At 45.2% G+C, this 22,958-nt stretch overlaps 2 long non-coding RNA genes across 2 annotated transcripts; one reads left to right on the top strand and one right to left on the bottom strand.

Moving 5' to 3' along the window:
• Positions 1 to 1,712: 1,712 nt before the first annotated feature.
• On the bottom strand, positions 1,713 to 15,479 carry LOC141056945 (uncharacterized). Its single transcript, XR_012221961.1, has 3 exons — positions 15,343 to 15,479; positions 14,612 to 14,728; positions 1,713 to 6,117 (listed from the first exon to the last, which is right to left on the bottom strand). It is a non-coding gene; the product is annotated as an uncharacterized lncRNA (long non-coding RNA).
• On the top strand, positions 7,862 to 9,088 carry LOC141056943 (uncharacterized). The gene is made up of 3 exons (XR_012221960.1): positions 7,862 to 8,236; positions 8,465 to 8,567; positions 8,821 to 9,088. It is a non-coding gene; the product is annotated as an uncharacterized lncRNA (long non-coding RNA).
• Positions 15,480 to 22,958: the final 7,479 nt, after the last annotated feature.

Below are 22,958 nucleotides of genomic sequence, written 5' to 3'. Positions count from 1 at the left end.
ATCTAAATCGTTGCTCAGCTTCTCCAGAGCCATTGTACCAGTCTGTATAAGGTCCCTGCTAAGTCTATTCCACATATGGTCTTCAGTGTATCCTCATCACATTCCAAGGATCCCAGGGCATAGTTCCAGCATATAGACACCATCTTGCCACACCACGTCTAAACTAGCTTATGTTAGGTTAATAATTGATTTCATTAGCCATTCTCTCCTTCACAGTACAGCAATAAGTTGTAATGTCAAGTCAGGCCCATATACATTTGGATCTCATGAACCAACAACTCCCAATATGTCTTAAACAATGATAAGGAGATGCTAGGAATGGTTGTTATCAGTCATTATCAGACTGCGGACCATGCAGGAACCACAATACTGATGAAGCGCAGGCAGTATCATATGTAGACGTTTACATCCAGGTACCTAATAGGTGACATCTTCTCTGATTGAGTGGTTTCTTTCTTCTTATTTCCATCTTGACCACATGTCATGAAGACTTTTCACATCCACAACTCTTCTCTACAGACTTCTCTTCTCCAATCTTCTGGAGCACATCCCAAGATGGTGCCCTTAAAAATCAAAGTGTTACTAGATTACCTTCTGCATAAAAAATATCTGTCCATACTATGCCCTAAATAAGCCCCCTATGGTGTATGGCATCTACACTGTCTGCCTTACTAATCCACAACCACATTACTGTCTGCCATTATCAGCTATAGCTGCAACAATGTCCATCATTAAGAATCACGGCCTATACCATGGCTGCCCCCTCTCTACTGTTTTCCCTTTCACTCTCTATATCTCCATACTGTCCCCCGCTATGCTAACCTTTCTCCATACTGTGCACCCATTTCACGCTGTCCCCATTCCATATCCATTTTGTGCCCTCTCTTCACACTATGCCATCATACTGCCCACCATTTTGTCCTCTCCAAACTGTGCCACTACACAGCATAATGGTCACCACAGCCACCCACAGTCTATACATAACAGCTTCCAAGTATACACTATGATGTCAACCACAGCCCCCTATGCAGTATAATGTATACCTCAGCCCCCATTATATAGCATAGTCAACAGCACAGCCCGTAAAATACAGTATAATGCCCCCAACAGCATCCCATATAATATGATGTCCCCAGAGCCCCTCTTGCACTGTCCCCTGACCGTGCAGGAACATGGTCTGATCATACCACGTCTCCTGGGCAGAGGAGGAAGCAAAAGAGTATACAGACAGCACAGCACAGGATTGCAGCTGATTCTGTGAGATAAAGCATTTTCCTGTCTATCTTTTAAAAAAAGTTTTACCTCTAAGAAAGAATTTGCGATCCTGGGCGGCGCCATTTTGGTGGAGGACATTTTTTTCTTTAGCAAAATGGCGCCACCGCCACCTGCACAACAGTAGCTATTGGATCTCTATACAAACCGATAGCTACTACTGCGCAGGCACCCCAGGCGCCATTTTCAAAATTACTTTTTTTTCCTTTGCTCAAGTAAATCTGCAAAAGGGATTAAGTTCACAGTAACCATGTGATTATGCTGCAGCGCATTCATTATGCAAACTAGGGGGCAGGGCCGTGAGAGATCAGCGAGGGGGTCCGTAGTCTGCATTATGAATATCTAATCGGAGCACCACATACATGAACCCCGCCTTAGGGCACGAGAATCTCATTAATACGAAACTGAAAATAAAGATTAAGAAAAAGCCACAAGACAGATTTCATCAACCAAAGTATCATTTTATTCAGTATAACAGCACCGACCTGACATTGTGTGTAGGTTACTGTGCACATTCCTGCTGACAGGTTCCCTTTAAGTAGGCGGCTTTATATAACAAGAGGGGAATTCGTTAGGAAATGGATAAAGAAAAAAAAATGGAGTATTACAGAATAGAAGAAATTACTAAAGAGAGTTATAAAATATGACGGTGTGGTTTTGCTCCTCAGAGAATTTTGAAAATTGTGTGAACAATTGGAAAAAAATGTAGTGGAAGAGCATTAAAACTCGGGGGAGAGATAATCAACAACTTAAACATTAGTGGGGGTCTCTTTAATTTAAATGTTTGTTTATGTGGGGTTTTTTATTATTAGTTTTTTCTGAAAAATTTGAAAAAGGCTGGGAGTGAAGGAATTAGGCTGGGGTCACACTTGTGAGTGCAATGCGGGAAACTCGCGCAGGTCTCTCGCCTCAATACCCAGCACTGCGGCCGGCGGCTCGGAGCGGAGAGTTCAGTTGCAAAGAAATACATGCAGCCGCACACTCCAGTCCCGAGTGCCAGCGATATTGCCTTGTATTGAGGCGCAATTTCTCGCATTGCACTCACAAGTGTGACCCCGGCCTTAGGAAGATTGTTGTTTTAATCTAATTTCCTCTTTATGTATTGATACTGTATGTTTTGTACAATTTAATAAAGTTGCAAAATTCAAAAAATGAGCAAACAATTACAGCATTCTAATGATGTCACAAAGGGCTGGACGCTATAGAATGCCCTGTCACCCAGGGTTCCGTTGAGGGTTTTAGTAGGCGTTTGTGGAGAGAGGAGTGTTGTGAGTGACTTGTGCAAATATGATGCCAAGAAAGCGATTTAAGAGTATTATAGTTCTCTCGGATACCGAGGACAGCAGTGATGATGACGATTTACATCAGGTGAGCATCATTTTATATTCTTAAATAAATAAAATATATTTCGGATAAAAGTTCAAGAAAAAGATGGTGGGACAGAAAATATAGCTCCAAGTAGATGAGGTGATAACTCGGATCATGTTTGCAGAGTAAAGACTGCCCTCACTTGTAATATTTGTGACAATATGTCCATGTACAGGATACATAATATTCTATGAAGACACATAAATGTCACCACCGCCCCCATCCATATCCTAACCATAAGTGTCCCATACCCCCGTTATACTCTGTACATGAAATAAGCACAGGACAATGGAAACCACACTCATATCGATGTCTACCTGTAATCAGTGGAATATGGAGTAAGATTATAGATTGGAGATGTTCATGGTTATAGATTCTGACGTGTTTGTCATTTTTTCAGTCTCATCGAAGAAAGAGGCCAATACCGAGGTCTCCAGGCCAAGATAACACCACTGGCTTCAATTCGGACCCGACTCCGAATTTACCAGGTACTGTAACCCTAATCTAGTAAAGTCTCTGATGTATTAATAAGCCATTGTAGTCACTGGGTGCAGATCACGTGCACATTGTAGTCAGGGCTTAGATTTATCTTTATTATACGTCTAAGGTAGAGTTTATATCAAACATTTCTGTTCAGCATTTGGTCAGGAATATTCATGCAGGCATTATAAAGTCAGACAGAAATGGGATTTGAGGATTGCTTCTCATGGTGACCACGTACAGGACACATTACTTTTGATATTGAGCCTCAGTCTTTGCTATTACAATAGTCTAATAAGATATTTATGTTGTGCTGCCCCCACAGATCTGATTTTACCAACTTCAGATGATCCGGACAGTTCCAACTGGTAAGATTTACATCTCCTCCATTACTAGATACATGATGGGGATTAATGTCTAATGATGGCTCATATTCTGTTACATTCATTTCACAGCTACGATGACATCATTATTGATGATGCCGATTCCAATAGAGCAGGAACATCCATGTTTAATAGTAAGTTATCATTTCTAGACACAATCAAGGTTTATGTTATTGTAGAAATAGCAATGAATTTTCTGTACTGTCATGGGTCAGTTTCCAAATCTAACAATTACAAGGGCGCTGATCAGGAGTTGGAACAGTGAGCCACCTGGGAAATGTGCTGTAAATGCCACTGTCAGAGAATGACAGCAGCATTTAACAGGTTAACAGAAGGAGGCAGAGCTCCAATCAACTCTCGGCTGTCAGAGGCAGATGATGGATGAATGACACAACCAACATCTGCCGGGAAAGAGGCGGGCTCAACTCCTGAGCTCTCTCCATTCATTCTCTACTGATGAGCATCGTACATGGTTGTTAAGGGGTTAAATTAAAGATACCTTACAGAGGTAATCCTATTTTACACATGCTTGATTGGTGTGGATCCTGTGTCTCGAATATATCCATATTGGGAGAAAAAGTCACCGCCATGTTGACTTACGGCCATTGTTGTCCCTACAGAATTTATTACAGATGTGTAATACATTTGCTTGTGTCTTTTCGGAAATCCAATAGACATCAATGGAGAAAGCCCTGCACCAAGGAATCCCACATCTCCATTAAAACCAATGGAGGCTACCATGAATCAGCAAATGAGGTGATAGGACCTCTAGTCTTATTTCACATGAAGGCCCCAGAGAATTGACCCCTTCCATTTGAGTGTCCATCCTCCGGCCACTGAGGACATGTTCACTTCTGATCTTGTACTGAGCACATACAATATTAATAAGGATAGATTACCTGAGCAACAGATGGGATAGACGTCTGAGAAAGTTTATGGGCCCTGTTGTTGCTGAACCCCATTATAATTTCAGATCCTGATCCCAAAGGATGATCCTGTGGATTTCTGGTGGTCTGGTCAGCTATGTGTTCTGCTCTGGTCGGATCCCATATCCATAGTCTTATTAGTTCTCTACACTCTCTATCTATAGACCCCTCTCTAGTACGGGCCTGCATACTAACATGTCTGATTTGAGCCTTATAAAAAGTATTTTCACTTTTCCTTATTTCTGTACAGATAATTTACCATCTGATAGCGAGGAGAGCTCCGCTACACAGGAGAGGTAAGTTAGGCCAGATACATCTACCTCTATATAAAGCACTAGCTGAAGAGCCCGGCGCTGCCCGGGCATAGTAACTAACTGTGGTTAGTTATAACAAATTATAATTATCCTCCATCACATAGTCCCGTGCCCATATACCCATCATACATATCCACCATTCCATAGTCGAGTGCCTATATACCCATCATACATATTCTCCACCCCACAGTCCTATGCCCATATACCCATCATACATGTTTTCCATCCCATAGTCCCATGCCCATATATACCCATCAAACATATTCGCCATCCCATAGTCAAGTCCCCATATACTCATCATACATCCTCCATCCCATAGTCACATGCCCATATATCCATCATAGATATCCGCCATCCCATAGTCCCGTGCCCATATACCATCACACATCCTCCATCCCATAGTCCCGTGCCCATATACCCATCGTACATATCCGCCATTCCATAGTCGAGTCCCCATATACTCATCATACTTCCTCCATCCCATAGTCACATGCCCATATATCCATCATAGATATCCGCCATCCCATAGTCCCGTGCCCATATACCATCACACATCCTCCATCCCAGTCCCGTGCCCATATACCCATTATGACATCATCATCACCATGGCAACCGTTAAGACATAACCGTCACCAATGCAACCATTGTGACAGCATCTTCGCCACTGCATCCTATTATGACATTAGCGTCGCCATGGTTACCATTATGACATCATAACGAGGGGCGGGGCTTGATACACACTTTTTCCCCATTATGTAGATAGGGGCAAAATTGTTTGGTGAATTGGAAGGCGAGGGGTTAAAATTTCACCTCACAACATAGCCTATGACGCTCTCGGGGTCCAGATGTGTGACTGTGCCAAATTTTGTGGCTGTAGCTGCGACGGTGCGGATGCCAATCCCGGACATACACACCCACATTGAGCTTTATATATTAGATGAACTAGGCAAGATGTTTCCTGTGGATTTATATAGGATTCCTTATCTTTGCCAGGACACCACGATGTAACGTCCCCGGCTGTTTCCTGGAAGATGTCATTTCTCCTACTTCCATCTATGTTACCCACTTCCAGGAAAATAAGGAGGAGCTGGTGGGGCGACTGTACAACTGGTACAACCGGACAGTCTTCGATAATAAGGTATCACATCTTATCATGGGTTTCTGGGTGATACATGACTTCTCTATTATCTCCCCCTTTAAACAATAAATTCCAAGAAAAATGGCTCTAACTTTCTGAAAGGCAGATTCCTAACCCCTTGGTCATGTTTCTGTAATATAGTTATTGAGTATCTCAGGTAAATCTCACATAGTTTGGTAAATGCCGTCACCGTCTTCTTATCTGTGCGATGAGAGGAAACCTTAGATGATCCACCACTGCAGAGACAAAAAAGATTAGCAACTTTTGGCTTGAAGTTGAAAGGATTTTTACATTTATAAATAAAAAACATTTAGTTGATATTTGGACATTTTAGAATAAGTTTATTTTTATTTTTGTTCTCACATCTTGGACTTCTCGGTAGACCCCGTGCCTCATACAAGTAGACCAGTGCTGTAAATCAAACTTAAGAGTTAGGGACTTTACAAGGTTGGGGTCAAAGAGTTTACAGATGTAACGGAATTTGTTTTCTTTATTTTAGCTCCCTTTGAAAATGGACATTTCGTGGAGCAAGAAGATGGGAACAGCATCCGGCCGATGCTGGAATAAGCTGCAGAACAACCACCGTCTCTCACGTATTGAGCTTTCTGAAACAGTCTGCGATTCTGCCGGTAGGTTTCACATCACATCCATCCTACAGCTTCATAAGACAACCTGTGTACAGGGCAAATAAGCTGCTACTTGTTATGTAGAACATCTTATAAACTCATTGTACATACTGTCATAAGAAAAACTAAGTACACCCTCTTTGAATTCTAATATTTGACATATCAGGAGAAAATTAAAAAAAGTATCAGCTCTATAGAAAGTCCTAAATGTAGGGAAATACAATCTCAGAAAACAACATGAAAAAAAAATATTGCATCATTTAACAAAAAGTAGGCCAAAAGGCAAAAACGGCGTGTGATTAAGTACACCATTGATGCAACTTCAAGTTATTGCTGCTAAAGGTGATTCTAAAAGCTATGGATTCATGGGGTGTACTTATTTTTCACTCCGTTTCTGCATTTTGAAGTAGTATTCGGTAAATAAATAATGGCACGGTTGACTTGTCACGTGTTGTTCATCTCAGGATGTAGTTTGTATTTTGTCCTGCTCTGTAAAACCAAATAGTTCAATCAGGGTGTACTCAGATTTTCTCATAACTGTATAATCTCTTGTTTTAGTGCGAGTACGATCCACCCTTGCGCACGAGATGTGCCATGCCGCCTGTTGGATAATCACCGGTAAACGCAAAGACAACCATGGCCCGTTATGGCAGGTTTTCACAAGAAGGGTAAATCTTATCCATCCCGAGCTGCCAAAAGTGACACGATATCATAATTATACCATCAACTACAAATACAAGTACAAATGCGACCTGTGTGGTAAAGAGTAAGTGGATTTTATGACTCATCTCCTCCGGACACACAATCACTGCGGAGAGACGTCCGTGCGGTTCTGTTGGTAGAATGCTTTCATACTTTACTACTATCAGAGCGGACTGACGTCTGGGGGCTGTAGGGTTCAGGATACTACATGTTATATTTTCTGTGCTGGGCCAGTTCATAATATATTGATTTCAATTTGTTCTTGTTAATATAATCCATGGTATTAATGAACGTTCATTCCAGCCCAGTAACCAATATCCCTCTTATCTTTGCAGAATTGGGCGATTTAGACAAATACCTGACAATAAACGTAAATGCCGCCGGTGCGGTGGACGAATGCGTCAACTACCCATCAGCTAAACATGTAACTATTCTTCAGAATATTTAGCCTCTAATTTGGTTTCTTTAAAATGTAAAGTCGAGACACTTTTATATATTTTCCCCTGAGTAGCGAGACAATGGATATCTGTGTTCATCACCAGCAATTAGCAGCAAAGATCCAGAATCCGTCCTCATAGGTCACCAGATAAACCCTGGTTACATTTCCCATAACTTGCTGGCTATGGAATGATTGACAATTCCCAGCAATTATCTACAATGCTCTGGAAAACCTTCTATGAGTTTAAGCTTTGTTGGATGTAATTATTTTCTTTATATTTTCAGGTTCATTATTTGAACAGTGAGATTTATCTAAATATTGTCATCTCATCCACCTGTGATGGAGGTAAGAACGAAACTTCCATTATTGTCAGCAATCAATAATAAAAGTGATTTTTAAAATATTGAGAATCTTGAGTCTCTAATTTTGTCTTTTATCATTTAAAGTTTAAATACTTTTCTATATTTTGCCTTTTTTTCACCGTGTAGGGAGACAATCAGTTTACGTCTTCATCACAAGCAGTGAACAGCGAACATTCAGAATCCACCTCTTCTGATGGACACAAAGCTTCTAACGTGTGTTTCCCAGGTAAATATTTCTGTAGTTTTCCTCCATTTATATATGTTCTTCATGTCAATAATATAAATCATCGTAAGTAACAATCATTCTTGTTTTCAAGAAGTGCAACAGCGAGGACATGATAGTGTAAGCAAGGCGTAATAGAAGAAATGCAATATAGTTTTTATTACTGTATTTATTTGTTCTAATTATTATTTTTTCTTGCTGCACAATTTTTTTAAATTCTGGTTGAGAAAGGAAAGAAATGATGAAAGTTATCAGCCTACTGCTGCGGAAGAATCGCCAACACACTGACGGGCGAGATGAGTCCCTCAGACATTGCACGCCGTATAGATCTATTGTGAGTGCTCTCACCATAGCAGTATGGTTCATGTCGCATTTTTCTAACATTACACTATTATTGGCAACTTCCTATTTTCAAGTTCCATATTGGCCTTCTTTGTAGACAATATATAATGCAATATTTCACGTCTATTTCAAGTTCAGCTGATGACCAGAGATATGATGGTGAAGTTGCCTTCTCTGAGTTTGTTTCTTTTGATAACCAGTATATTTTGTCAAGCTTTTTAAAAACATCTTTCAATTGTTTTCAGGTTAATGAGAAAGGCGACTTATCGCTTCTACACAGGCATGACACATCTTGGAAGAAAAAGCTGAATACCTGCACCGACCTGCGCTGAGAACATGATCAGATGCAGTTTCCTAGACCTGGAGAATCTCTACAAGTGTTGGACATTTGAACTTCAATAGTCATCAATTGCTTGTTTTTTTCTAATTTTTCTGAGTTAGATATAAATACCAATAAAAATGAATATATTAATTCTTTCTAGTTGGGATTTTTGTTCTGCAAAACGATTGCTGTTGATAAACATATTATAATGTTGTCTACTTGTGCTATTCAGACATAATCTGCCTCGAACAACCGAGAGGAACGGAGCTTTGTCTGCTGCTGTTAAACCGTTAAATGCAGCTGTCAATCTGTGAGAGTATTATTTAACCCCTTAACGTCTAATGACGGACACAGTCCATCATGGCCGGGTGTCAGTTTCCGCACCAGGATGGACTGTGTCCGTCATGTATGTATAGTGTCACTAAAACTTGCAAACACACAGTGATAAGTACAGTGCCGACAGCTGTGTATGACAGCTGAAAGGCACGGGAAGAGGTGCAGACACCTGTAGCGTAGCTACCAGGGGGGAAGAGGGTGCGGTTGCCTCGGGCCCCTTGCTCTGAGGGGGCCCACCCAGAGCTACTGCCGCTGGGTGTTCCACCTGAGTTGTAATCAGGGTTACCAGTTAGGGGTCCACTCAGATTTTTTCTCCCTCTGAGCTGAACCCCTAACTACGCCTCTGGCAGGGACCCATACTGTCGGTCCCCGCACCCAGATCGCTGTAATCGGGCAGTCAATCTGACTGACCGATCACAGCATGACCATGCAGTAGATGCTGAAATATCAGCACTTCCTGCCCGATCAGAGTAGAAGCTCGGCACTGACAGTGCCTGAGCTGCTGCTGTTAGAAACTTGTTTGAAATCTAGAATCAATTTTTATCCCACTGTAAGAGGGTCAGGGCCTAGCCCTGTAGATATTGTTGCTATTAGTTACCTGTAAATGATTGCCATATTTGATTGCATCTTATGTACATATCTGTGCATTATGTGTAAGCTGTATATGTGTGTTTATTACCATAATGTATTATATGTATAAGTTAGGGACAGTGCAGTTAGTAAAAAGGACACAAGATGGGGACACTGAGTGCACTCATTATGGGACACAGTGGTAGGACACTTCAGGGTTAATTGTAGGAGTGTTAGCCGGGAATGAGCTGAGTGAGATTTCCTGGTAATAGTCAGACAGGGTAGCCCCTGGTGCTGCTCAGAAGGTATTGTTCCTGGGCCGCACAGCTGGCACACAAATGTGTGAAGTGGAATCCCTAGCAATCGAGAGCAGATGTGGGGGAGTTGTCAGAACAACAAAGTGAAGTGTGATACCTGCAGCAACGTGGTTTAAGAAGTCAGTCGAAGAGTCATGGAGGAAGTGCCAGCACAAGACGGGGTGCTGATGAAGTAGTCGAGTGGGTCACCAGCTAGTACACGAGCAGGATAACCAAAAGGGGTGGACGATCTAGTAGATGAATATATCCGTGTCTGGACTGGTCGGTTCCAGGGAGATCGGTCGAAGTGCCATTTTCACCACGCTCCTCGTCTCGTAGTGACTTTGTGGTCCATTCTGGTGTAGCTGAAGAAGCTAGGGAAAGCTGTAGAAGATGTATTGCTGGTACCGTGTCAAGTGTTCTAACGGTGTATTGGATGTCCTGTGGAAAATAAATCTTACTTGTTTGAAGTTGTCCTGGGCTCTGCCTCCAGTCCTTTGAACTTCAGGAGGAACGTGGGATGCACCAGGAATGAAGCAGCTGCCTCAGTGAGTACTGGGACGGCTGATGTGTCTACCCCCCTCCCAGTGTCGCCTCAGTCTCCCTGTCCGTCGGGAAAGAGGGAAAGAGAGAAAGAGAGAGAAAAAGTTGGAGATGGCTGCACGTTTGTATTCGGCAGATGAGGCTTACGCCATGATCTGTTCGGATACAGACAGCGCCAGTGAAACGGCGGAGCAGTTTTTGCTGATGTCGTCCACTAGTTCTAGCGACGATGAGAATCAGCAATAGTGCAGCGGGCGAGAACATGCTAGCGCTACTGCTGCTGTAAGTGATTGGGTGCCCATGGAATCCTACACTTCGTGCATGCCAGAATTTATTTCTGCCACGGGCGTCCATATGGACACTGCTGAATTTAGGGAGTATGAACAAATTGTGGTAAGCATAACACATGTGGGTAGGGAATGATTGCAGAAATAACAAGGCCAATTGCCACCTACCACTCAATCATGTGTGCCTTAGCCAGACAAATACAGGGCCAACTGCAGAGAGCATGCTAAGAAAAGACTGAAAGCAGTCATAAAGTCCCATTAAAATTAATCGTTTTATTAGGTACAAATAATTTAAAATAGATCAAATACAATGATTGGGGCAGAAAAAATTGTACACATCAGGTGATCACACATAGTTCACGGCATACAGGCCAAACCCTCTACAATTACATATATAATAAATAACCACGAAATTGGTGTAGGCAAACATAAATATTCATCTGGCGCCACAAGAATAACATGTAGACATATTGCCAACAATATACAGATAGAACAACACTACTCTCAGAGCCAGTGCTCATGTAGCACAAGAAGGGGGCTGTTTTACACATGGTTAGAACCCCCTATCCCGCCCGTGCAAATGCCCAGAGCAATTGCTCAATATGGCAGCACAATTACGATGCAATACAAAAAATAAGAGGTGCCAATAATCATCTGGTGCAGGGAGAATTACACATGGGTATACTTCAAACAGTCATAAATTAAGAGCCTGTGCTCATATATAAGAAAAAGCGTTACTTTATATTAAGTTGAAACCTCATATACCACCCATGTAATATCCAGAGCACATGCTCAGTATAGCCCCAGAGAGATTCCAATAATAGGTGAGCAGCCACACACCAAGAGCAACATTTACCTAAGTGGCAGATGAATATTGCAGAGGATCCGTACCTTCAGCCCTTCCCCGACGCGCATTTCGGAGCATGAAGCTCCTTCCTCAGGGGGCATGGAGAGAGGATGCAATCGCCATGTTTATACACCGCCTACACTGAGCAGAGGCGCAGCCACCTCCCCCAGACGCTGACATAGGAAACACGCAGGGCCCCACGTGACCTGTTGTCAGACGGCAGGAGGAGGGACGAATCTTCAGTAGAATTACACCACAGCCGCCGCAAATATTGCAGGTGACCTACTGGAACCCGTATGGAATAATAATTTCCACACTTGGATGTGATCAAAATAATTTTCCTATGCTGAGATAATCTTATAAACATGCCCCTGCTATGTACTGTGTAATGGTCGTGTCTGACTGTGCAGGAACACAGTCTGATCATACCACAGCTCCTGAATAGGGGGGGGGGGGCAAACCAGAGAAAACAGACATTATAGCACGGGATCACAGCTGCCGCTTTCTGTGAGGTAAAACATGTCGGAAAACAGAACTGTTTCACCTCAGAGAAAGAATTAGCTGCGATAATTCAGGGTCTGATTGATTATTGTAATGTGTCTTTTTTGTTTAGGGTTTGGTGTTTTGCTTTTTTTGCTGTTTTTCATTTGCGCCTTTTTTAAACTCTATTCTATTTGTGTTTGCCTGTTTTTTTTTTTTTGTATTATTTTCTATTCACCGTTGTGGATGCGATTTGGAATTTTCAGATGTTCTAATTCATCAATTGCAACTTTATAAAAAAAATTTAAAAAAGTTTTGCACAAATATACTCCAGTTCCCCTTGGGGGTAATTTATGTACATCTACTTTTTTTTTTTCCCCATACACAAATGTGATATTAAGTCGAGTCGAACGAAATCGGCCGACTATAGCGAAAAGTCGGGAAAAGTCGTGAAACACGAAACCCAATGCAAGTCAATGGGGAGAAAAGTCGGCAGTGAGTGGAGGACTGTAAACACACCTGGCATGAATTTTAACCCCAGAGGCGGCGAAATCTCTCTCGTCTCCCTCTCCAGCTGCGCTCCGCTTCTCTCAATGGCTGAAAAAAGTCACGTGCAAGCATTCGGCGAAACCTGACTTTGGTGCTTGGGTCACCAACCGCATGGCCAACTTCATGCTGTGGTCAGGTTTCGTTTCATGAAACCCGACTTTGGTGAAAGTTTGCGACTTTTGAATCTGACCGACCTGTTTCGCTCAACTCTAATCGCAGGGCTACCGGCATCACAAGGCTATGGGCACCGCAGCGACATAAGTCCTGTGATTGGCCTGACTCCTGACTAAAACTTTTGCTCTGTTTCTCAATCTGGGGTCACGGTCAGTTTATGAGCAATTTTTGTAAAACTGAATATAAACAAATAATAAGTACTCGCGCTATGAATTTCATGAATTCTAGACAAGAAGTGACGTATACCCTCCGATAGAAGTTCAATTGAATGAGCTAGAAATTGAAGGAACAGGTATTTAGGGGGTTGATAGGAATTATTGCACTCATATAAAACAAGAATAAAAGGTCTAATTAATAAATATTTAAGAACGTGTCAAGTGCAATAAAAGCAATAATGTCAGTGCCTTTCAGTATGTGCAAATAAGCAAGAGAAAAATCATAGTATGTAGTAATGGCACTGATTTATGTGCACAAAGATCTGAAAACTAATATACCATTGGCGCTTAATGGTGCTAAGGATATACAGTGTGACCAAGGGCCAAAGGCCAAAACAGGTTGCTGATGCCATGCAGATATAGTTAATGCTGCCCCATATAAGTGCTGGGAGTGCTCAAAGGTGCTGCGCTGTAGGGCAGACAAGGTCAGATACCTGCGCTCTGAAAAATACTTTTTACTCCAATCAGTGGATCGTAGCGTACTTATCTTGGGTTCCGTATCAAGTCTCTCCGGAGTAGCAGTGAGTCCTGGAGCGTTGTCCCGGCCGGTGACAAGTTGACTGAATAAGCTGCTGGAGCGCGGATGATTGAGGTAAACGGTGTTGGGCTGTGAGCACAACCCCCATCTGTGTCGGGCACTCAGGCCATCCTCATGGAGTCGGTTTCTATCCGTTTGTTCAGACACATGCACATTTATGGCCTGCTGGAGGTCATTTTGCAGGGCTCTGGCAGTGCTCCTCCTGTTCCTCCTTGCACAAAGGTGGAGGTAGCGATCCTGCGGCTGGGTTGTTGCCCTCCTACGGCCCCCTCCACGTCTGCTGGTGTATTGGCCTGTCTCCTGGCAGCGCCTCCAGCCTCTGGACACTACGCTGACAGACACAGCAAACCTTCTTGCTACAGCTCTCATTGATGTGCCATCCTGGATGAGCTGCACTACCTGAGCCACTTGTGTGGGTTGTAGAGTCCGTCTCATGCTACCACGAGTGTGAAAGTACAACCTACATTCAAAAGAGACCAAGACATCAGCCAGAAAGCACTGAGAAGTGGTCTGTGGTCCCCACCTGCAGAACCACTCCTTTATTGTGGGTGTCTTGATAATTGCCAATAATTTCCATCTATTGTCTATTCCACTTGCACAACAGCATGTGAAATTGATTGTCAATCAGTGTTGCTTCCTACGTGGACAGTTTGATTTCACAGGAGTTTGATTTACTTGGAGTTATATTCTTTTGTTTAAGTGTTCCCTTTATTTTTTTGAGAAGTGTATCTATAAATACATGCCAACATCACATCAGTGTCTCCACCCCAGACACACGGTGAATGAGTCTGGTGCAGAGACCACAGCCCCTCAGGGAGCAGTGCGGTGGCTGGGCGCTGTACATTAGTCCCCGCAGGCTGCACTACATGCTGCTCTTACCTCTCCACCGCACTGCTCAGGTCTCCTCTGTGATGCATGAGACTGTCGGTGAGTCTGGGCGGTAGTCCCGGGTGTCAGGGCCGGGCAGGAGGGCGCAGGCGGCGTTTGGTGCTCGCACTGTGGGCAGAGTTATAAGACAGGTCAGTTCGTGCAGTGACACCGCTTTATCTCCCAAGTGCACCGGAGACTTATAAGAGCAGCCGGGGCTGAAGTCACGGTTGTGACTGGCGGCGCCGGCAGTGCGCCTGTGCAGTCCAGGCGCAGCCTCCGTTCTTCTCAGTGAGCGCCGTGCAGGCTGCTGGCAGCTGCAGTGGTACCAGGTGTTGGATTTAGCCAGAGCTGTGAGGGGCACTTCTGCCTTCTGCACCTTAATGCCCCCGTCGCCAGCTCCCATCCTGCTACTAGCACCTACAGGTTCCCTATAGGAGGCCATGATACACTGGGGAGGTGGAATATCACTGAACAACTACACACATACCCCCAAAAGTTGCTGCAATTGATTTTTGCTTGTAGCTGTGGTAAAACTACAACTCCCATCATGCCCTGGCAGCTGCTGGCTCTTAAAGAGTGCTGGGAGTGGTAGTTTTGCAGCAGCCTCACAGCCTCTGGCTGCAAACACAATTATTTTAGAAGTAAATAGTCCCATACGGCCTCATATGATACACTACTACCCCGCACAGCTGTGGCCACAGTTCACACAGATCACTACGCCCGGGCCCGGTGACCTTCACCTCAGGCTGCTCCTCGCCATCCTCTAAACCCCGCCTTGTCCTCCATGGTGGCCGGTGTGAACGGAGAATGATCCCAGTTCCCTGGGTCAGCCGCTCTCTCCGGCTACTGGAGCCGAGCCGCCATGTTTGTTTACGCAGCGATCACAGTTCAACAAACTTTATTGACATGTCCACAATATAACACACAGTGCCGGTAGGCTGCGCTGCCCACAGGAGGCGGGTGCTGTACACCGTGACCGAGCGCTCTCCCCACCACGTCCTCCATACAACAAGGAACATAGCAAGTATATAGTTAATTGTAGGAGAGGCTGCTGCATGGTAAGGGTCCAGATGGGCTCTATATCTACCTGTCTCTCTATTATCTGTCTGTCTCTATATGTAATGGTCACGTGTGACTGGACACACCGCCTCCAGCAGGGCGAATTTATATTCTATGAGGGGGCAGCATTATACCCTATGAGGGGGGGCAGCATTATACCCTATGAGGGGGGCAGTATTATACCCTATGAGGGGGGGCAGCATTATACCCTATGAGGGGGGGCAGCATTATACCCTATGAGGGGGGGCAGCATTATACCCTATGAGGGGGGGCAGCATTATACCCTATGAGGGGGGGCAGCATTATACCCTATGAGGGGGGCAGCATTATACCCTATGAGGGGGCAGCATTATACCCTATGAGGGGGGCAGCATTATACCCTATGAGGGGGGCAGTATTATACCCTATGAGGGGGGCAGTATTATACCCTATGAGGGGGTGCATTATACCCTATGAGGGGGGCAGCATTATACCCTATGAGGGGGGCAGTATTATACCCTATGAGGGGGCAGCATTATACCCTATGAGGGGGGCAGCATTATACCCTATGAGGGGGGCAGCATTATACCCTATGAGGGGGCAGCATTATACCCTATGAGGGGGGCAGCATTATACCCTATGAGGGGGGCAGCATTATACCCTATGAGGGGGGCAGTATTATACCCTATGAGGGGGGCAGCATTATACCCTATGAGGGGGGCAGCATTATACCCTATGAGGGGGGCAGCATTATACCCTATGAGGGGGGCAGCATTATACCCTATGAGGGGGGCAGCATTATACCCTATGAGGGGGGCAGCATTATACCCTATGAGGGGGCAGCATTATACCCTATGAGGGGGGCAGCATTATACCCTATGAGGGGGCAGCATTATACCCTATGAGGGGGGCAGCATTATACCCTATGAGGGGGGCAGCATTATACCCTATGAGGGGGGCAGCATTATACCCTATGAGGGGGGCAGCATTATACCCTATGAGGGGGCAGCATTATTCCCTATGAGGGGGCAGCATTATACCCTATGAGGGGGCAGCATTATACCCTATGAGGGGGCAGCATTATACCCTATGAGGGGGGCAGCATTATACCCTATGAGGGGGGCAGCATTATTCCCTATGAGAGGGCAGCATTATACCCTATGAGGGGGGCAGCATTATACCCTATGAGGGGGCAGCATTATACCCTATGAGGGGGGCAGCATTATTCCCTATGAGGGGGCAGCATTATACCCTATGGGGGGGCAGCATTATACCCTATGAGGGGGAAGCATTATACCCTATGAGGGGGGCAGCATTATACCCTATGAGGGGGGCAGCATTATACCCTATGAGGGGGCATCATTATACCCTATGAGGGGGGCAGCATTATTCCCTATGAGGGGGCAGCATTATACCCTATGAGGGGGGCAGCATTATACCCTATGAGGGGGCAGCATTATACCCTATGAGGGGGGCAGCATTATACCCTATGAGGGGGGCAGCATTATACCCTATGAGGGGGGCAGTATTATACCCTATGAGGGGGCAGCATTATACCCTATGAGGGGGGCAGCATTATACCCTATGAGGGGGGCAGCATTATACCCTATGAGGGGGGCAGCATTATACCCTATGAGGGGGGCAGCATTATACCCTATGAGGGGAGCAGCATTATACCCTATGAGGGGGGCAGCATTATACCCTATGAGGGGGGCAGCATTATACCCTATGAGGGGGGCAGCATTATACCCTATGAGGGGGCAGCATTATTCCCTATGAGGGGGCAGCATTATACCCTATGAGGGGGGCAGCATTATACCCTATGAGGGGGGCAGCATTATACCCTATGAGGGGGGCAGCATTATACCCTATGAGGGGGGCAGTATTATACCCTATGAGGGGGTGCATTATACCCTATGAGGGGGGCAGCATTATACCCTATGAGGGGGGCAGTATTATACCCTATGAGGGGGCAGCATTATACCCTATGAGGGGGGCAGCATTATACCCTATGAGGGGGGCAGTATTATACCCTATGAGGGGGCAGCATTATACCCTATGAGGGGGGCAGCATTATACCCTATGAGGGGGGCAGCATTATACCCTATGAGGGGGGCAGCATTATACCCTATGAGGGGGGCAGTATTATACCCTATGAGGGGGTGCATTATACCCTATGAGGGGGGCAGCATTATACCCTATGAGGGGGGCAGCATTATACCCTATGAGGGGGGCAGCATTATACCCTATGAGGGGGGCAGCATTATACCCTATGAGGGGGCAGCATTATACCCTATGAGGGGGGCAGTATTATACCCTATGAAGGGGGCAGCATTATACCCTGTGAGGGGGCAGCATTATACCCTATGTGGGGGGCAGCATTATACCCTATGAAGGGGGCAGCATTATACCCTGTGAGGGGGCATCATTATACCCTATGAAGGGGGCAGCATTATACCCTATGAGGGGGCAGCATTATACCCTATGAGGGGGGCAGCATTATACCCTATGAAGGGGGCAGCATTATACCCTATGAAGGGGGCAGCATTATACCCTATGAAGGGGGCAGCATTATACCCTATGAGGGGGGCAGCATTATACCCTATGAAGGGGGCAGCATTATACCCTATGAAGGGGGCAGCATTATACCCTATGAAGGGGGCAGCATTATATTCTGTGAGATGGCTGCATTATACCCTATGAAGGGGACAGCATTATATTCTGTGAGATGGCTGAATTATATTCTATGAGGAGGCTGCATTATATTATACTAGATGTGTGCCCGATGCTATTGCATCGGGAGGGCAATAACATCACGATGGGGGCAGCTTTGTGGCACTGGGGGTGGCGGCCTACCCACTTCCATGCCGTCATAACCGGCAGGAAAGACTGTTTTGCGGCCTGTGCTGGAGATGGTGTTTGGCGCCACCAGAGGGTGGCCGCACCCAATCTCCAGCACAGGCCTCAAGCCGCGGTGTTTCCTGCTGGCTGTGCCTGCACATACAGGCAGCGGCGGGATCCGCCGTGTGTAGTCATGCGGTGGGTCCTGGCGGGGTTCCGGCGGAGGCATCCCTCTCAGTCCCCCCACATTACACCCCCTCATTACACCCTCTCATTATACCCCCTTCATTACACCCCTCTCGTTATACCCTCTCGTTACACCCCTTTCACAGCCTCGTGATCGCAGCGGCGGCCTGGATCCGAGCGGCGGCTGGGATCCAAGCAGCAGCCGAGATCCCAGCGGTGTTCGGGATCGCGGCGGCAGCCTGGAACGCAGTGGTAGCTGGGATCCCAGCGGCAGTTGGGATCGCAGCGGTGGCCTGAGTGGCGGTCGGTATGGCAGCGGCGTTCAGAATCGCAGCAGCGTTCGGGATCGCAGCAGTGGCCTGGATCCGAGCGTAGCTAGGAGTCGGGATTACCGCTGCGTCCTGGATCCGAGCGTAGCTAGGAGTCGGGATTGCAGCTGCGGCCTGGATCCGAGCGTAGCTAGGAGTCGGGATTGCAGCTGCGGCCTGGAATCCGAGCGGCATCACTTGGGTGTACCAAAATGGCGGTCGGTGTACTTCCGGTACGGCGCACTGGATTGTGGGATTCGGGGACATCCAGACGGAAGTGGACGACAGACAATTTAAGGCAACTATATATATAGATGAGGGGGCTGCTTTATATTCTATGAGGGAGGCTACCCCAACTCTTGCTACATAATTAAGATTTGTACTACCTTATATTATACCCGGACCCGCACAATTGGTGGTCTTGTTTTATTTCTATGTAGCTACATAGTGGGCCCCAAGAATGATTTTCTCTGGTGGGCCCAAGGTGCTCCAGTCCGAAGCTGCTCCTGTTGGTGTCTATGATGGTGGATTTTATCAAATGTCTGAAGGACGTGTCCAATCTGACCTCTTTTTGGTTGTTGGAATCTCTTTTCCTTCGGTCTGAGTGTTTTCTGAATCTTCTGTATCATTGAAATATTCCCTTAGGCGCAGTTTCCTGAAATCATGTTCTATATCACTGCAGAGTTCAGTTTTATCTAGGGCCTTGGTAGGACAAAATGAGAGTCCTCTAGAAAGCACAGCCAGCTCCACTGTGTTGGGTTTATAATCTGAGAGATGGATGACACAGATGCTTTTGTGTCTGGAATGGAGTGGTTGTCCAAGTTGTCAGGTTTTGGCTTTGTTTTGTATCTGTTTGTATAGAGTCCTGAATTGAGGCGACTATTCAGCTTCATCCACAGGACATTATCCTATGGTTTTGTGCTGTCTGAAGCGTTTCTTCGTGCAGGAATCCAGTGTAATTGCCACGTTGATTGCAAAGCGTTAATTATTTCCAGCGTGATTATGTCTAATCATATCTATAGCATGGAAATAAAGGATTGAAGTATTGCAGCCTACTGAGTGCAAGTGCAAAAGTTCTGGATTTAACCGCCAGCACGACACCAAAGATGATAATTACCCATTCATTTAAAGAAAAATTTTAAAAAAAAGGAAAAACAGATCCACCAGGTGCTGCTATCATCTGTTTCCAGAAGATAATAGGTATCCTGCTCATAAAGCGGCTGTATGAGATTAGAAAAACATGGCTGCTTCTGTCCAGGGACAGCGCCACTCCTATCCATGGGTTGGGTCTGGTATTACACTCAAACTCATTCAAAGTAGTGAAGCATCAACATTTCTGAGGACCTGAAGATGACTATCGATCTATGGAGGACGATCACTCTAGGCTACTACACCTGTTCCTAGTACAGAGTCTGTACATACATTTGTAATCAAAAATATTCAACCCCTCATTGCAAATTAGGTTTATTAGTAAAACATACATACTTTTAGCAATAAAAAAAGCTCAACACAACTAATATTACAAGTGGTTTGTCCAAAATCAGCACAAAATATCACTGTTAGTGACTCCTGCAGTCTCGCAATTATTCACCCCTCCTTGACAAGGGTCTTTAGTATTTAGTAGAGCCCCTCTGACTGTTATGATCTGCTGCCCCTCTAGCTGTTATGACTTACTATAGACATGATGCATAGCTAGACAGCTGCGTCTGGCAACATTCCTGAGCAATCTTAGTCTATTCTTTATGGTTGATGGCCTCCTGGTCAGTAATATTCTTGGTTATGTGTCCTGCACCACAATCTTTAAATCCCACCAAAGATTTTCTATGGGGTTGAAGTCAGACGACTGACAGCCAAACCTTGGTGGGTTGCTTGGATAATTGTCCTGCCAGTGACCTCCAAGCTTCATCTTCCTCAAAGTAGAAATGACATTTTCTCCTAAGATTTTCTGACACTTGATTGAATCCATTTTGGCCGTCACACGCTGCAGGTTTCCAGTTCCCATGGAAGCAAAGCAGCCATACGGCATCACTGAGTCACCACCATGCTTTACTGTAAGCATCATTGAGTCACCACCATGCTTCACTGTAGGCATCGAGTCACCACCATGCTTCACTATAGGCAGGGTGTTATTTTCAGCATATGCTTCATTCTTCCTCCTCCAGTCATTCCTCCATTTATTTTTTATTGCTCCACAGAACACAATCTCAAAACTTCTGTGGCTTATGTTATAAGTCATGAAGTATGGACATGGAAACCTTTAGCATTTAGCATGCGCCTTACTAAACCCTCAGTGCTGCTGCGCCAAGTCTTGCTTTGTTTTTTTATTTACAATCACTCATAGGTTTTAGACCATCTGCCTTCTCAAGAACAGCTGGTGACATTGTCATTCTGCCACGTTCAAGTATGGTAGCCGGTGTTTTTATAACTTTGAACTTGTGATCATGGCTTGAGGCAACTACTGTATATCTCTAGTTACATTCGATGTATATATATAGTTCTGTATTTTTTTCTTGTTTGTGCATGCCAATGATATCTTCTAATAACTTTCTGGACCACTTGCTTGACATAATAGTCATGTTTCAAATATGCAATCACCTGTCTCACTCAATAAGCCCCCAGCCAGTCCGGGTATTTCATGTGTTTTATTTCAATCATGACCTGATGAAACTAATGAAGCTCTTTAATACATTAGTGGTGCATGAGACATCACCTGATTTATGAATCTGTGCTCTTATGATGGAACCTTTTCCCGGGGGATGAATAATTCTGAGACTGCAGGAGTCAGTAAAAGTGGCATTTGATGGTGTATTTGGAGAAACTACTTGTTATATTAGTTATCTTAAGCTATTGAAATTATTCTTGTTTCATTGGTTTAGGGGCAAAGAGCAGAAAGTTTGGACATTTCGATGATAAAACTAATTTACAATGAAGGATAAATTATTTTTATTACAAACAGCATGTAGATAACAAAAATGGAATCCTCGGACTCCCAAGAATGCTGACTATGATAGTCTTCAGAGAACTAAGGAAAGTGCATCATCCGCCTACTGTGGTATGTAGAAGTGAGTTTATGGTCACGTGTGAACAATTAGGCTACAGCTATGTGACGCAGCTAACGATAGGGAATGTGCCTGGGTTTCCACCAGTCAGTTGGACCTGCTGGATGTCTTCGCCACCATAGGGAATATGCCTGGGCTTGCAACAGTCAGTTGGACCTGCTGGATGTCTTCACCACCACAGGGAATGTGCCTGGGCTTCCACCAGTCAGTTGGACCTACTGGATGTCTTCACCACCATAGAGAATGTGCCTGGGCTTCCACCAGTCAGTTGGACCTGCTGGATGTCTTCGCCACCATAGGGAATGTGCCTGGGCTTCTATCAGTCAGACCTGCTGGATGTTTTCACCACCATAGGGAATGTGCCTGGGCTTCTATCAGTCAGACCTGCTGGATGTTTTCACCACCATAGGGAATGTGCCTGGGCTTCTATCAGTCAGACCTGCTGGATGTCTTCGCCACCATAGAGAATGTGCCTGGGCTTCTATCAGTCAGACCTGCTGGATGTTTTGTAAGGGAGAAGATCGGGTTGTGAGGGCTGACAGGGCACCGGGTCCGGAACTGATGGGGCCAATCCTGTTGTTGCAGGGAGGAAGGAAATTGAGGACGGAGGGGACCCATGAACTGCAGAGAGGGGGCGTGGTGAGTCAGAGGATGTTAAGGCGTTGTTGCGCGGGAAGAGAGCAGAGTTCCCGCCAGAGAGAAGAGAAAGCAGGGACCTGCTGCGTTCCGTGGGTAGCATTAGTTAACCCTTGCTCTGTGTCGCTGCATCCAGTTACCTCTGTTAGTTTCACCACCATAGGGAATGTTTCTGGGCCTCCACCAGTCAGCTGGACCTGCTGGATGTCTTTGCCATCACGTCAATTACACATACTGGACTAGCAGTACATTATTTATGAACTTAAAGGGAGTTTCAGCACAGAATGA

The sequence above is a fragment of the Dendrobates tinctorius genome, unplaced genomic scaffold (genome assembly GCF_039654945.1).
Source record: "Dendrobates tinctorius isolate UK_male_01 unplaced genomic scaffold, ASM3965494v1 ptg000201l, whole genome shotgun sequence".
In the NCBI taxonomy this organism is placed as follows: domain Eukaryota; kingdom Metazoa; phylum Chordata; class Amphibia; order Anura; family Dendrobatidae; genus Dendrobates; species Dendrobates tinctorius.
The sequence above is the reverse complement of the archived record's forward strand: the minus strand, read 5'-3'. Positions and strand labels throughout refer to the sequence as shown.